This window comes from Grus americana, chromosome 1 (assembly GCF_028858705.1).
Source record: "Grus americana isolate bGruAme1 chromosome 1, bGruAme1.mat, whole genome shotgun sequence".
In the NCBI taxonomy this organism is placed as follows: Eukaryota; Metazoa; Chordata; class Aves; order Gruiformes; family Gruidae; genus Grus; species Grus americana.
The window spans coordinates 211548911-211565838 of NC_072852.1; the positions used below are offsets into that span (position 1 = coordinate 211548911).

Below are 16928 nucleotides of genomic sequence, written 5' to 3' on the forward strand. Positions count from 1 at the left end.
AAAATTCAACATAAGGCATTTTCATTTAGGAAAACAGAGAGTTCCCTCCCCGTGTTTCAGTTTGCCATTGATTCCAAACACACACAGCGCCTTGCTGCCCCCAGCACAGCACCCTCCCACCAAGCACAAAGCAACGCACAAGCACCAGCTCCTATTGCACAGCAAATTGTCAGTACTTACAAACAGATTTCATGTCTAACAGAGCCCATCTAAAGCAAAAGAAAGGAATTCTATAAAAGTTCTATATTTCTAGTCCATTCTATATGTATTTCTATACTACATGCAACTGAAATTGGATATCTAGGATTGTACTGCAAATCAGAGAACAAACATGGGGTTTTTTTTTTTGGTGCATATTTATCCTCTCAGCAGGGAAAAATGCTAAAGTCTAAGACTAGAAGTCAGAAGACAAGGCAACTTTTTGGCTCTGCTGACGATGGCTTGCAGGACAGGTCCTACATGGCACTTTAGATTTTATTCTGCCCTACGCGACAGTCACTATATGCATTGCCCTGAAGCGGCACCGCAAAACCAAACCCACCCATCCTGCAAAGCTCTCTGCAAGGAACTTTTGCAGAAGCATTATCTTAAGACTTAACTTTGAAAGCAGATTTATAAAGTCACCGGTTTTCTCTCTGAAAACAGAGGGTTTGCAACAACTTGCACAATTTTATTGCAAAAACAAGCAAATCGCAGCTTTGAACCACCTTTTCAAATTACTCTGTTCTCCAATCTATTTAGTTTCTCTCCAAGGGAAGAGAAATCTTCACTGTTAATGTGCGCTGCTGGTCCCTTTTAGCATCAGCACCTCTGTCTCTGCAATAGTCACCTGCAGAACAGCTGAAATGGAGCCAGCTTGAACTGGATACATGTATGATAAAAAGCAAAAGAGAAGCTGCTGCGGTGGTAAAGAATCCAGGCAGGGTAACAAGGCTTGCAAAACTGGCTTCATCTGGGCTGAGGTATTTGCTTAGCTGGCAGTACCCCGAATTGCTACAGATGATGGTGAAACATGTTATAGCTATAAAAATCTAGGTTTAAAGGGGGGGGGGGGGGAAGTGGTTTAAAGAAACTATGAGGCAATTTTGGGTTAGGGTTATAGAAGGACAAAAATAAAAGTTATAGGCTGAGAAGACAGGAAAAAACGGGAAGCACAGAAGGATATGGGATGATCTGGGATAAAGCTGCCTATGCAGATGCTGCTGGAGCACCAAAGCACGAGCCCAGCCAGCAGCACTGCGGAGAGGAACATCTGCACCCGGCACAGCAAGACAAGGGCAGGAGAAACACAGCCCAGAGCGGGAGATGGGAAGAACGAACTGGCAAAAAATTATTCCCAACCCTGGAAGGACACCTGCCAGCTACCTACAGAGACAAACTCAAAGGCTTTAGGGTTACCTCTGCCAAAAGTCAGAAAACACTCCATTTTTACCGTCGCAAAGGAGAGGCGTATTCTGGTGAGACCGTGCGTCAGATCTGGGAGTTTGAATTCAAACACTGAGCACAAACCGGGTTTGAGTGCAAATCTCAGTGCCAGCCTGAACACCAGTCAGTACAACCCCAGCTAACACATCCATCCGTAATAGAACACACGCCTGTAAGTCACAAAAAGGCTTTTGGTTTACTGTCAAAAGCGTAAAGCAGCCCAAGACAATCAGGGAAAATTAGGTATCAAGTATCCCATCTGTACTGCAGTACAAGGGGACAGGTTTGAGTATTGTTTTGGCATAGAAATGTGGGCTAGCTTGTGGCAAAGTCAAGTGCTCCACATCAAAAAAAGCCTTTGTAGCCTTTGGAGTGAAGAACACCACCTCCAGTGGAGAAATCCAAGTTTCCACTGCGGGCTGGTTAATCTGCTGCTTGGTTTGTGGCTGTTTCTGCTGCTCTGCAGTAGCCTCATGTAACTGCCCAGGGTTACCGCCGCCAGCTCCAAGGTCTCACTGAAATTGGTTTGAGTTTCTTTTCTTGGCAACTAATAACCTCTCTTCCTTCTCCCACAAAACTGGGTAAGCACTAGGTGAGACTTCCCAGGTACAAGGCTTGCAGATAATGAGAATCACACAGAAAGCACCACATTTGCATTTCTTTGTACATTTATTACACTTAAACAGTTAAGGAAGACAATGCATGCTCTTCGGAGCAGGTCCGTCCTCTCATGTCTGCTCCAAAGTCAGCAAAATAAGGTCCAAGCACGGTTACAAACATCATCCCCTTCACCCTCAATACAAATGCACTACTGGGACAGATCCAGATCCTGGCTGTAATGAGCATGTAGGGATTAGGAAGCCACGATTAAAAATACAATATTGTATCAAGTTAAATTATTCATTCATCATACCATTACAACAACCAACAATTCAAACATGAAGCTAACTCAAACATCCCCTGGGTTATTAAGGAGCATGAGAGCAGCATTACAGACCCTACATGTATGGCTTCTCCCTTTCACACACTTCTCAGACTTTTCTTCTCCCTTTTGTTATTTGCTACATGTTGGTACCTCGGTGTGCCCAATACGAGCTTGCTTTATACCAGGCTGATCATCGTGGATCACTGTCATCCCCATTAAAGAAAAAAAATCTTGTTAAAGGACAATTTTCCTGATTTGCATCTTCAGGGTTTCCCATACTTCTTCCCTCCATGGCTCCCCAACAACTTGTTTTACTTTTCACATTTATTTCACAGCTTACATCCCGCTAATTATCCTCAACACAAAAGCAGCAGCGTCAACCACTCACTCTCATGTCCACGGTCACACCTCCCTGCAAACATCCACCAAGCTGCCTCCTGCTTAAAGATACTGCTGCTACCTGGCTGTTTGTGGTCGTGACCTGTTGTCGCCCACCAGAAAGACCTAAGCTCTGCCAGCTGGAAACTCGTTTGTGTTTGCACAGTTATTCAAGACACAAAATCGGGCCACAGGATGCTGCAGCAGCGCACAGCAGCAAGATGCAGAAGAAGGGATCCCACTTGGTGGACCGCCCTAAATTTAAAGCAGCAAGTCTCCCCTCTTGAGGCTTATCCAGCTGTCCCTAAGTTGAAATGACAGGCTGCTACTCCTGTGCCACTCGTTTTCCTTCAGGTCTCATCCACAGAAGATGGCAATCCCTCCCGGCTCCGTCAGACTGAGATGCTGATGGTGACTTGAAAGCACATGGCTCAGATTTCTTGCAAACAGCAGGAGAGCAGAGAATTATGGGGAATTATTAGAAGTGTCACAAGATGCATTGTCAATATTTACACGGATTTCTCTGACTCTTCAGAGGGAGGCCTTTCCATGCAAGAGTGTGATGGAGAGGATCTTTAATTTCCCAGGAACAGCCAAAATAGCCATTACGAGCTTGTCCTTTGCAAGAGGACAAACAAACCCAGTCACAAAGGCACACTGGGAACCACTTCAAGGTCAGGATAAAATGACAGATGTTCCTTTTTAAAACCAGAAGTTGGAGAGTAAAATGTCAGAGCTTTGGACAAAACCCTCAAATGCCAAACAAGTTTCGCAAATCAGCCTGTACATCGGTCCTTCTGCTCCTGACAATAGCCCACGCTCCCAGCAACACGCATCTCACATAGGAGAAATCCAGCTAGTTTCAGTGTACAACTCTCCAATGTATCCCCTGTGTGTCACAACACCTATTAAGATGCAATTAATACATCCTCCCTTTAAAAAGGGCACACGAATGACAAGCCCTTCCTTCCTAGGAAGAGATAGATGCTGATTACAGGAAGGCGTTCTCCGTAACAATTCTCTTTTTAAATCATACTAATTGCCTTGTCCATTTGAAAGGTGCATTTCCAATATTGGAAGAAAAAACCGCCCTTATTATTAGCAACACCTGAACCACTAGCCAAAGTTGTTTGCATATTGGACGTTATTTTTTTCTGCATAGCACTGCTTGAATCCCCGTAACACCTTCCCAGACAAAACGCCATTAACATGCAAATGAAAAGTTCACACTCCTCCTTCGCGCGGTCCTACTTGAGATGGTACACAATTAAAGTCATAAGCGAAGGTAATGAAAGGATCAAAACAAGACAGGTTGGTTACACATGTCACAGTAATGCTTGCAAATCAGCCTCTCCTCTAATTACCACAGTATTTCCAGGAGGAATTGATTACAGCACTATGGATGAATGGGATCCTTAAACTGAAAAATGTACTGGATTAAACATCAACGCAGTCACTGACTTATCTCTCTATCTATATATATTTAATGGAGGGTGGGGCCTAGCAAAATATAGAATTGATGGGGTTTTAAATATCTAGCAAGACTAGAATCCTGGACACATAGGCTTTAAAAATAGTCCCAGCAACAAAACATACCAAAAATATAAATTAATCCACCGGGCTATAATTACACTTTGTGTTTTGTTTTTATTGTAAAGATTGGTGTAAGCATAGAGCCAGGCAGGAAGCCAAGCCTTGAACTGTGCTCTATTGATTGCTGAGGTCTCCATTAGCCCAGGGTGCTCCAAACAGAAATACTGGTTTGCCCAAACCAAGCCTAAAGATGATACAACGCAACCTCTTCTCCATACCAGGCGAGCTTTGGATGAACACTGCCAAACAAGCATCTGAATTCAGTCAGTTCCCCTCTCCTTAAAGCATTATACACACTTCAGCCCTATTGTCTGAGGAAAACAAGTTTTGCAATCATCTAGCCTGGCCAACATGCTCAAAAGTTACTGAAGGAAAGACTGTTTTGGCAAAGTTACAAAGAAAATATAATTCCTACAATTTTTATGACCAACAGGCAGCTGGGATGAGCCCCAAATCAGCATCGGCACTGTAGGTAAGTTGGGCTGACTCTTGCTCTTGCCATTTTTGTTTGGCTGCAGCTGGCTGGTTACTCAGGACACTAATGCCTGTCCACCAAGAACACGCGTAGCAGCCATGAATTTCTTCTCCAGACGTTCCTGCTGTAGCCTCCAATTGTAGTGACTAATTTGTGTTATCCAGTTCCTGGACCTCTCTCTCTTGGTTTTTAGTGGTTCTAAGCCCTTGAAGCTTCAGCACGCGGCCACCATAGTTGAAAGTACTCAAAACCTCTCCAAAACATGCTCCTGCATGGGACACACAAGCTGATGAAGCTCTCATTAATAAGTGATTTGACGACTTGAGCCCTGTATCTAGTCTATTAAAGCTGATCCGGAAGATTACACTGTACATGATGGCAGTTTTGTCTTACCTACCTTTGAGGAGCTAACCAATATGTTCAAGTTAGTCTTATACAACGTCTGGCCTCCCTACCAAACTGAGACAAGCATCTCTGAGCACTTCAGAATCTGCCATCTCTCTCCAGTGATGGTGTCTGGGACCTACAATAACAACATCCAACTTTAGACAACCCAACTTAGGTGCCTATGATTCAGCGGAGAAGCCAAGGCTCCATCATTCAGCGAACAAACCCAACTGAACGCAATACTTAGCCAACATCTTTGCAAAGGTATTTACACTTTCCAAAAGCATTTAGGGCTAATGGGACTTCAGTTTGAGAGTAAGTTATCCGAGTTATACTTTCAAGTCTACTGGATGTACAGAGCAACTCCAAGTGTCTGTGCCTTTTGCCTCCATAAGAGGAGGACATTACACAGACAGTCATACTAGCCTGAGAAACCACTGAAATCACATGGTTGTACCACAGTATTTGAATTAAGACCTCCAGAAACACACACGTTCTGCAAGAAAGAAACCCCTGAGAGCAAGCAGTGCTCTCTCTGCTCGACTGGAATTGAACCAATACCTCAGCACCGTGGGACTGCAACAAAAACACCGTGTTTCATGAGTCACTTGATCTCTAGGAATCGCTGATCACGTCAAAGCTAAAAATCACAATCACGTAGTGTCATTTTGTCTTCCTATTTCCCTGCCTGTGTCACTTCCACCGTTTGCAGCATTACTTCTCTTTTCCGCTCTCCTCTCGCATCTGGCTGCCAGCTGCATCGCAATATCCATCACGCAGCACCTCCCTGATAGCTGGTGGCTGCTAAGGCAATATTTACACCATGGTTTGCATCACAGTTTATAAAATGCTTTGGAGCTCTTCCAGAGGAAAAGCCCCACGTAAATTGAAGTTATTATTGTCATCTACAGGCTAAGTCCAGTTAAGAATTTGCTAGCGCTCACTGTGGAGACTGCGGATGTTTGAAATACTGATCAACGCGTAGAGAGGCTGAGTAATAAACTTCGTTAACATTGCCCATAACACTTTTCTTTGGCAGCATACAATAAATCACTGATGAATATTCAAGGCATCCCTCTGAGGTTATCTCCATTTTACAGATGGAGGCAACCAAGAGACAGAGAGTTTAGAAGAGGCTTGCCTGTAAACACAAAACAGACGCAGAATTCAATTGTCTTGCCTTCAAAGTCCAAAATACATCTTTCTAGACAAAACTGCGGATTATATAGATGGATTTGCAGTGAAATTAAGGAGACTCATTCCCCAAAAATCTCTAATGGCTAATCCCCCCCCCCCCAAGTTACAGCACTGGTTACTCACATTGCAGTAACACCTACAGATTGCAGAGAACTGCAGATTCTCACTGTACAAGGTGGGGAGTAACAAATAAAAGCCCTATCCCAAAGACCTCGTCATGGATAATAAAATCCAATCTATACATAACTAAACAGCCAAAAAGATGTAAATGACTCAAAAACTGCCTCAGAGGCTGACCTGGGAATGGACCCGTCCTCCAGAGCGTCAGACACACATAACTGAATTCCTTAACTAAGCATCACCCAACATTGCCCAGGAGATATTTTTAAAGCCTTCTTCTGTATCTCCAAGAACTGATGTCATCAAGCAAAATGAGGAATATTGTGAAAGATGTGTTAACAAGATGGAAAGAATTTTTATGTAGTTTCACACCTTTTTCCAGCAAGGAGTTTGACATTTAAGCGGGATGGCCCGGTTACTAATGGCTACTCTACAAATTGATGCAACACGCTCACTGCTGCGATGACTGACAGCTGCAGTAAACAAACAATATTTCACGCCAGGTTTTTCCTCCCTGTGGCGACAGCTTTTGTAAAACTGCAGAACTTAATGAGACACTTTATTTAATATTTATTTCACAATCAGCCTCCTTTATTCTAACAGAATTAGCCTCAGCCCACAATGAATGTTTTGCTTGGTTATTTCGTTGTGCAAATCAATACTCAAAAATAAATTATTTTTAATTTCTTCAGTTCTGAATAGTTAACTGGGGGGGGGATTTGTTTTAAAGATGCTTTATTATTATTATTGAATACCAGTAACCACCTGCATGGCTGCAAAGTGAATCAGCCTGGGGACACCGTCCCTGAAAAATTAACGTAGCAAAAAAAGAACAATTTTAAAATTGGCTTCAACCATTTCCCCAATCCAGAGGCACAACAGGCTAGAGACATCACTGCTATAAATGGGACAGCCATTGACAAAAGACTGAAGGTTTATGAAGAGTAAGGTGAAGTTACTAACGATGGAAGCACAAATGTCTCCGGCCCTGCAGCCGCTTGAGAAGGAGCTTTAAAAATTCCCCATACTACGTTCACACCTGCAGTAGAAAGTTCACGAATAGTCCATAATAACCATGTAGAATGGCACAGGACAGGGGAATCTCAAGCACCTACAACACAGGGATATCCAGCATGACCCAGCAGACACGTCTCAGGTCGTGCATCTGATCACACTTCTGCCAATGCTTCCTGGTGCCACACAGGGACCAACCACCTGCACAGCTAAGCACAAGTGCACCGAGACACAGTTGTTCTGCAGGACTATGATAACAGAACTACTGCTTAAAAAAAAAAAAAGGAAAGATTTCCCAGTAGAGGAAACTCTCGACATTAACAAAAATAGTTTCCAGAGTTTACAAACATAATGGAAATACCGAGAAGTACCTCAGGATCACAATACGGATATATTTAAGTTTGTTTTCCAGCTTTGGGCAGGGGGAGGAGGCAAAAGAGACTTCAGAATTTGGAGTTAGCGACTGCGAAAAAGACACAGTTTGTGCATCGAACGTACACTACATCCTTGCAAGAGATGGTCAGCGCATGGCGGCGCCCAACAGCAGGTCACAACACAAGAGGAAACCTCGTTCCTACAGATACCACAAAGCAGCTTCCAGCCGAGCCACATGCTCATGCCTTCCTCTCCTAAATAGGTCGAGCAGAAATCCTGGAGTTAATAGCTTGACTCTAAAGGTTCCCCTTTGCCTGCTGAAATTAAAGAGTTAACAGAAACCTAGGTTTATTTGGGAGTTTTCTATGCGTACACACATATACATCCATCTATCCGAGCAAAACGCTACTACCATATTTTAGAAATGTGAATACTGCTGGCTTGAAGAAAATGGGCACAGTTCCCTTTTTAGAAGGAACAAATTGTTCAGAACAAGGACAAATGCAATAGAGAAATCAGGCACCGACTTTGCTTCTGATGTTTCAAGCTTCTGGTACATGCAGCTCAGATACAGTCACTGCATGATTTTTTTTTTTTTTTTTTTTTAATAGATGCAACATTGTTCAAGAATGACCCCATAACTACCTAATGCTCTCAAGAGCAAATATTTACAGTGAGGATTTTTATATTAGCAGGTACGTAAGAAATTAGAGGGTGCCATGATCTTCTGTTGGCTACAGACAGGCGACAGCTATTGCCCGCATGGCCAGAGTAACTGCAATGGTGCAGATATTCGCTTCACTTGAGCGGATTTTAGACAGAAATCATGAAACCAGCTGCAAACTGGGTTAAAATGACCCCTTCAGAGTGAAAGCACTTTTCTGTAGTTATGCTACAGAAACGGGGATTACAGAGAAGAGGAGCAGAGCCCAAACACATCACCACTCAGGCTGAACTTGCAGCTACACCTCCAGTCAACCAGGACATGGAACCTGATGCTGGAACAGCCATCCTGGCGTCCTCAGCAGCCCCGAGATGCACAGAAATCCCAAACCTGCCCTTAGGCTCCCTTGAAAGCTACGGATCACTCCAGTCTTTGCTGGGGTTTTAATTAAACTCATTGCTGCAGGTTTATCTGAGTTTATACCTTCTCTCCACAGGACATGCTGCACCATGAACTTCAAGGGAGATGCAAGACTAAAAAGGTTAATGTTATTTCTCTTAATCTTTTTCCTGATACAGAAAAATGAACTGATACCCCCACAGAAATTTCAGGGTGAAAGAGAAAGGCTACCTGATTCTCATGTCCAAATATTACTCGTCTCACGATGGAATAATCTGATTTCTCCAGAGGCTATAACAGGGATACCAGATGACTCAACCCTACATTTATTTTTCAAGTATTGGAGTTAATAGCTACAAAGCAAGAACAACAACAGATTATTTTTTTAAGTGGCAGTCATCTCCTCTCTCAGTTAATCAAGTTCAGTAGCCATTATAATAAAGCTTGAATCTCCAGTGTTGGAGAAGATGGAATTTAAAACTCCCTTCTGCCAGCACAAAGCAACAGGAAAATAAGACCACACAGCATGGAGACCCCTCAGGGGATTTCTTGAGGTCACTAACAAGAATTCAGGTTGTCTAAGAAATAAATTTGTATACAAGTTTGTCTTACTATGTTTTTAAGAAAGGATGTTATTTTAAGTAAATATTCCCATGCTGCAGCCACAACTGTCATGAAAACACCATGCATTAGACCCTGGAAACATAAGAGATGGCACCATGGAGAACTTCTCACTAATTAGACATGAAGCTGGCTTCCTTTAAAAAAAACTTGTTAGATAAAAAGCCTTGACTGATCTATTTTCCATTACCCGGAGTTCAGGCAATGAAATTTAAATCACAGAGAAGTGCTAATGATTATTTTTCAAGTCAGCTTTTCATTACTGAAAGTATTCTTTGCAACAGAGCAAACCCAAAGTCTTGGGGGTTTAGAAAACATGATTTCTTTTCTAATCCTGGCAATTCCTTTCACTTGCTCTTTGATTGCCAGTAAATCTGAACGTCGACATTCACCTCTCAGCTCAAGGTGCTGATCTTCATCCTGAATATGGATCTGAGATTTTTCTGGAGTTCCCACCACTGGAGCGAAGGTATGACCGTTGGAAAGACAGGAGGGCTTGACAAGTTCCTGTGCTTAAGCTTCATCTGCCACAGGGCAGAGCATAGGTGGGCTGGTTTGCTCATCAGATACCCATTCTTCTTTCCACCCAACATCTTTAGTGACTTGTTCCCTATTGGCATCGCATCTTCTTCAGAACAGTCTCCATTTACGCCCATTCACATTAGCCGGATTCATTTGTAGCCAGGGAGTATCCAAGCTCCCAAAGGTTATTGCTGAACACCACTGGAGAGAAGAAAAGCAGAGGAGAAAGGGGAGGTGGGGTGGCTGCACTGGAGCAAGGAGAGACTTAGGCAGATGGAAAACAAGCACGGAGAAAGCCGATGGGAACAAGCATGTCAGCAGTTCTCGAGCTGGTACTGTCTCAGTAGTGACACCCCAGGTAAAACATCCTGTATTACACAATACAGCTTTGTTGGAGGGCGACAAAGAGGGTGACAGGGCTGGAAGGTATGTCCTGTGAGGAGCAGCTGAGGACTCTGGGCTTGTCCAGTTTGGAGCAAAGGAGGCTGAGGGGCGATCTCATTGCTCCCTACAGCTTCCCGAGGAGGGAACGTGGGGAGGGAGGTGCTGAGCTCTTCTCCCTGGGATCCAGTGACAGGACGCATGGGACTGGTTCAAAGCTGCACCAGGGGAGGTTCAGACCAGACATGAGGAAGCATTTCTTTACCAAGAGGGTGGTCAAACACTGGAACAGGCTTCCTAGAGAGGTGGTCGATGCCCCAAGCCTGTCAGTGTTTCAGAGGCATTTGGGCAATGCCCTTAACAACATGCTTTAACTTTTGGTCAGGCAGTAGGACTAGATGATCCTTGTAGGTCCCTTCCTACTGAAATATTCCGTTCTAACCACTTGATTACTCTGGAGAGGGATCCTATACTTCCACAGGCAGGTAAGGGAGCGATCCCTCCTGCTGAAGCAATATAAGCTTTTTCTTTGTCTTTTTTTTTTTTTTTTTTTTTTTTTTTTTGATGCAAGGGGCTCGGTCCAAAACCCTCTGGTGGAAAGCACATACAACTGATTGCTACTGCGGGATGCCAGAGTTTCATATGCAGTCAGATTCATTTTCTTCACTGTTCCCAACAAATTGGCATCAAGGCTCCACGCCAGCCTATGGGATAGCAGTTCCGTGGCAATTCCCTTCTGCAAATAATAGGCTGGATTTACATCAATAGTCCCACTTTAAATGCACACATGCTGCCCTTTGACTTATTGCTTCATCAAAAAAGCAGAGTTTAGTTTTCTGTAACTTCATTACAGACAAGCAGCAGCGGGTCACAGTGCTGGGGCCGTGCATTAAGTCCCTCTCGCTGTGGAGAGCATCTTTAGCAGGACAGAGTTACCCAAGCACTGCTTGCCTTCTGTACACTTTGGCAGCTCTAACACCTTCCTGCCGCCCCTTTTAAACTCGCCCTGCAGGATACAGTCTTTGGAGAAACCGTGTGCAAGCTCATCTTTTTTTCATGCCAGCACTGCCTTTCCTCCCTTTCCTCTTCTCTCTTCCCTTTCCCATTACTCTTTTCAAGGTCTAAAAGAAAACTCTATTAGGTTACCTAAATGTTACAGTTAACTTAGTTCAGCAGTACCTAAAAGAAAGCATTTCTGCTAAAAGGAAAGAAAATAAACAGAGTATCCCGTGATCTTTAGAAGAACAGTAGCAGATTTTCGTGAGGCTCTATCTGTATCGAGCAACGCCAGACCTTACTGGAGGTTTTCTCCTCTGTTTGTGCAAGTATTCTCTAATTATCTCAGGAAACTAATAGCTAGGTTAGCTTAAAGAGGTGGTTTTAATTTTGCCTTGTGTATTAGGCAAGAGTGCACCTCTGCAGACAGAGAGAAGCGCAGCGTAGCGAGAGCAGTAATTCCAGGCAAGGCAAGATGACAAACAGCAATTCAGTCTCAAGCTGTTTGCAAGCTAAACATCTATCCCCAGCTCCATGCAACAAAGCTCTCTAATGATTTTTATCTACACAGGGTGAAATCAAATGACATTACAACACAAATCTCACTCATACCTTATGCAGGGCCAATGTTTAATAGGACAGATTAGTTATGAAACTACTGTAATGGCAACAGACTTTCACGTGGTCTTGATTCTGTTTAAATACTGACAATGATTTTAAGAGACAAGTTCATCCTCATTCTGCCCTAATAATTTCAACATATTAGCACCTGAGGAATATTTGACTCAGCCCCCTCCCACTTTAAATTCATGGTTTAAGCACAGGCTGACCCGTATTATATGACAAACATAACAGATCAGTTCTTTCCCGCTATAAAAGAGCCATTAAAAATAAAATGAGGATTTAGTTAGTTATTGACGGAATCACTGAGGGGGGGCAGGAAGCTAAGTGACTTGCTGCAAAACGAAATTACGGAAACTAGAGAGTCAATCAAAACACTGCCTTAGGTCATCTCATCTGTCCTCCAGCCAAAGCAGGGCTGCTGCTGAGCATCACTCCTCCAAGCTCTCTCCAACTGGGTTGATGTTTTTGGTGTCGGAAACCCATCCATAATACAGAAGTTTATTTTATTGTCTTCTAAATCTCCCGCTCCGAAGCCTTGCAAGCATCCATCCAAGCCTCCTTGTTCAAACAGCCTCATCACTGCAAGGTACGCCCACCTTGTGCTACTTTCTGCACTCCTGCCATGCCAGCCACGCTCTTGCAATGAATCCCTCAAACTTTCGTGTTGCCTGGGTGGTTATTTGGCAATATGAACAAACTAGCTCCTAGCATATTCCCCACTCCTCTTTCTGTACTTGCCAAGAGCAAGGCTTGCATTCAAACTGTTGGCCTTGCCCTAAAAAAAAAAAAAAAAAAAAAGTAATATGTCTTAAAATTAGAAAGGAATTTATCTAATACCCAGCCATTATTATTTCTTGTTTGCCTATATTTTATGTAAAAATAAGAAAATATCAACAACCCCATACCCCACCCACAAAAAAACCCCAGCTGCAGATACACCCATCTGGGATGCACCACAAAACTTAAAGCAAGCACCTCAATTTGCCGATTGATGGATGCTGGCTTGGCTATCACAGCGAGGACCAAACCAGAGCTAAAACCAGGAGCTCTACGGTTTGCATTAGAGAGCCACAACGCTCCAGCTCAGGCTGCGAGCAACATCTACTACCTGCAGCTGGGCCTGGGAAGATGGGGAGCACACAGCATACATCTGCTAACAGGGAAAAGCTCTTTCATGGGAAGATGACAAATGGAGGTTAAATTTGCTCACAGACACCTTTCTCCCACCCCCCAATTCTCACCTCCCCTCCCCGTGCCTGTTTGGGAAGCAACCGCTCAGTTCCTCCCTGAAGAGCCTTCCTCATCCATCCACTTCTCCCTTCAGAACTCCACTTGTTTCACCAGACCCCAACTCCAGGCTATAAAAATCACCATCCTCTCACAGCTCAGCTCTGATGCTGAGAAGAAAGCGAAGCTTAAGAGGCAGGAAGTCTGTCCCAGCTCCCCTCTCATCTTTGGGTCCCCCCATACATGAGGTTGGGAGACACCCAAGTGCTCCAGGGCAGCTTGAACCTCTTTCTGCAACAGTTCTGGGATGGGCAATTTAATACAGCACAGGGCACACAGGTGATGCTGATAAAGCCAATTTGCAAAGATGTGATTTCTGGCTTTACTAAGCCACCAATCAATGGTATCAAACTCAATTTGATTAAGGACTGAAATACATGAGAACTGTATAGAGTACAACCACAAGACCATCTAGCCCTGGATCCCTTTTCAGAAACTGGACACTAGTAAGGAATTGGGGAAAAAGTAAAAGACCAGAGGAAATATTTAGTGCTGCCTTCCCGGGATATTCTCTCTGTTTCCAGCAACTGGCATCTCAGGACTTCTTGAATCACAGTAAATGCATACATTGCAGGATCAGGACTCAAATTACTCAAGAGGAAGGGGCCCTTAGCTCATCTGTGCTTTTTCACAGCAATCACTCATCTATTGAGTGATTTGCAGCTTTTTGTCCATTTTTATGTGTCTAGATTTCTGTTCCTGCAAGGCAAAATTTCATCTTATTAACAGTATGGGTTTCTGAGCTACATTTGTAATCTATTTCTTGCTGTAGTATAACACAGCTTGAAAATGCTAGCATGTCAGACAACATTGTCGGAAGTCTTTCTAAATTCAATAAATCTTGGAAAAATAATAAAAGAAGCATAAATACCAATACATATTTGTGAAGACAGATATACATATAAAGATGAAAGCAGAATCAAAAAGAAGGACATCACAAAAATTGCATTACTGAAATACAAAATCCCTGGCCATGGTTTCCCTGCTTGTTCTCCCCAGCTTCTGTATCAATATTTCCCAGAACAATTCCCAGGCTACACTTTCAAATTATCACTTCATTTTCCAGTGCCTTCTCTCCATAGCTAACAAAAAAATCACTGCTATAAAACTTCTCCTTTTACAGCCAAGACGGGAAACCCTCTATTAGATTAGCCGTTCCCTCCCTTGTAAAATAAAGAGGAAAATGCCATTCCAGGAAATCAAAATGTTAAAAAAAGACCAACCAAACAAAGGCAACTCCTGCACACACTGTTGTTCTTCCCCTTTGAATCAGTAACAAAGAGGAAGGAAGGAAAAGACACGGATAAAATAATTGCAAGGAGGAGGTGTGGATGCAGCGTGTTTATCCCACTCGAAGAAGGGAGGCTGGAAAACACCGTGCATTGCATATGGACACCCCAACCACCGCCTCAGTGTTTACACTTTGACCAAAGCAAACAGGGAGTTTCATTGTCCCCACTGGACTCATGTCACCCGTCCCCCAGCGCTGCGATTTCAGGGAGAGTCTGCCAGAGGACACACAGTGCCAGTTACACAAGAGAAGCGCAGAAGCAGATATGCAGCAGAGGGAAAGGGAAAAAAATTAAAAATATCAGCTCGGCTGCACACTCTCTTCCTGCTCTCAGAACAGCCTCCAAGTCGGGCTTTGGAGCGGATTAACTTTAAAGGGCACTGAAAGATGCTGACAGATTTGAAGCGAGCAGGACCCCTCTGCGTACATGCATTTCACTGCCACCAGCACAAAATTAGACGTCTGGGGTCCACGAGCAATTACAGCAATAACGTAGTTGTAAAAGGGGATAAAACCTTCTGCTGTTATGCACTAAGGAAAAATAATCTAGTATCTCGCACTAATATAATTCAAGTAAAGATCTGAACTGCACCTCGCGAACAGCAAGGAATGGGGCAACAAATAAAAAAGCCACGCTAAAATGAAGCTCTGCTGGACCACAAAGTTTTTACAAAGTTTAAAATATACACACTTCTTGTATTTACAATAAAAGGGAAAAAGACCCGAGTGAAAGTCTGGAAGTTGAAATAAACCATCAGGCTGTCCAGCTGACAATTTTGAAGACGCATACTCGTGATACGACTTGGAAAAGAAACCCGGACCAACTGCACGCAGCTGGAATTGAGAGCCAGTTTGACTCAAATCTCCTCCATTTCCCTGAACGAGGGTGTCAAAACACAGAAACTACACGACATAGCACACCGGCACCCCAAAAACCATCCTAGAACAGACTTTGCCTGTTCGACTTCGTAAAAGATTGTATTTCTTTTTTCCCTCTTCCCCAGCCCCCGAACACCGGGTCTCACAGGCGCTCAGTAACACTTCACGACAGCAATTAAAAAACCATCTTATTTTCCGCTGTTATACAGTGCGGAAGGCTAACGGGACAGGGCTTCCCCTCGGTGTTTGAGGATCCAGACCGCGCTATTTCGGGGCGCCCGGAGCATCCCGAAGTTGCGGGAGTTTCCCGGAGGCTGCGGGACGCGCAGCGCGGTCGCGGAGGTGCCGCCGCGGCGGGGACGCACCTGCCCGCCGGGCCCGAAGGACGGGGAGGGGTACGCATCTCCGGGGTATTGCTCTGATTTTAAGGGGGGGTTGGGGTTTTAGGGGGGTTTTCCCCCCTTTTTCAGCAATGCCGGGGAAAGGCGGGGCAGCCCCGCTCGGCAGCGCTTCTCCCCGCTGGGGAACGCACAGCGCGGGGAAACGCATCGGGAGATGGGGGGGGTGGGAGTGGGGTAAAAAGGGGAGGGAAAACACACGCAAAAAAAGAAGAGGAGCGCAGAACTCACCTGGTTTGGGATTTTTCCTCCCTCTCCACGACCATAAAACGAGGCGGGAGCCAGGAGCCGGTCACCGGCGATGGGAGAAGGCTGGCAGCCCCGGGCCGCCCCGCGATGGGGATAGCGGGGCTGGGTGCGGTACAGCCCCCGCACGCCCGGCGGTAAGTGATGGGCCGCCGCCGGCGCGGTGCAGCCCCCCGGGGATGGCCGCAAGGCAGCCCGCTCGCCCGGGGATGGGTGCTAGCCACCCACCCGGTGCAGGGCAGCTCCCCGGGATGGGCGCAGCGGGTTCGGGCACAAGGCAGCCCCGCTCGGGGATGGGTGCGGAGCCCACCTCTCTGTGCAGCGCAGCCCCCCGGGACAGATGCTGAGCCACCCCCGGGGCAGGACAGGCCCCCCCCCAGGACGGGTGCAGCGGAGCCCGGTGCAAGGCAACCCCCTTCGGGGATGGGCGCAGAGCCACCCCCGCTGCAGGACAGCTCCCCAGGCTGGTGCAGGAGCAGGGCCGCCCCGGGCCGGTGCTAGGGGGCCAGAGCAGGAGCGGGACCCCCCCGCCGTGGCCGGCGCTGGCAGCGGCAGCGGGAGGCGGCACCGGCGGAGCACAATGAACGGCAACGCGCCCCCGCGGCCCCCCGCTGGGCAATGACATCACCCCTCTCGCCCGCCGGGGCGGGGCGAGCGGCCGCGCCGACGCCTTCCTATTGGCTGACGCCTGCCGGCAGAGGGGACTTCTGGGGCTTGTAGTTCTCTGAGAG

At 45.4% G+C, this 16928-nt stretch overlaps 1 protein-coding gene across 1 annotated transcript in view; it reads right to left on the reverse strand.

Moving 5' to 3' along the window:
- The window catches only part of RAB30 (RAB30, member RAS oncogene family), a 51737-nt gene extending 34913 nt beyond the window's left edge, over positions 1 to 16824 (reverse strand). The window contains exon 1 of the mRNA XM_054838463.1: positions 16183 to 16824. The gene's annotated coding sequence lies outside the window, so the exon portion shown is untranslated. The remainder of the gene's footprint in view (positions 1 to 16182) is intronic.
- Positions 16825 to 16928: the final 104 nt, after the last annotated feature.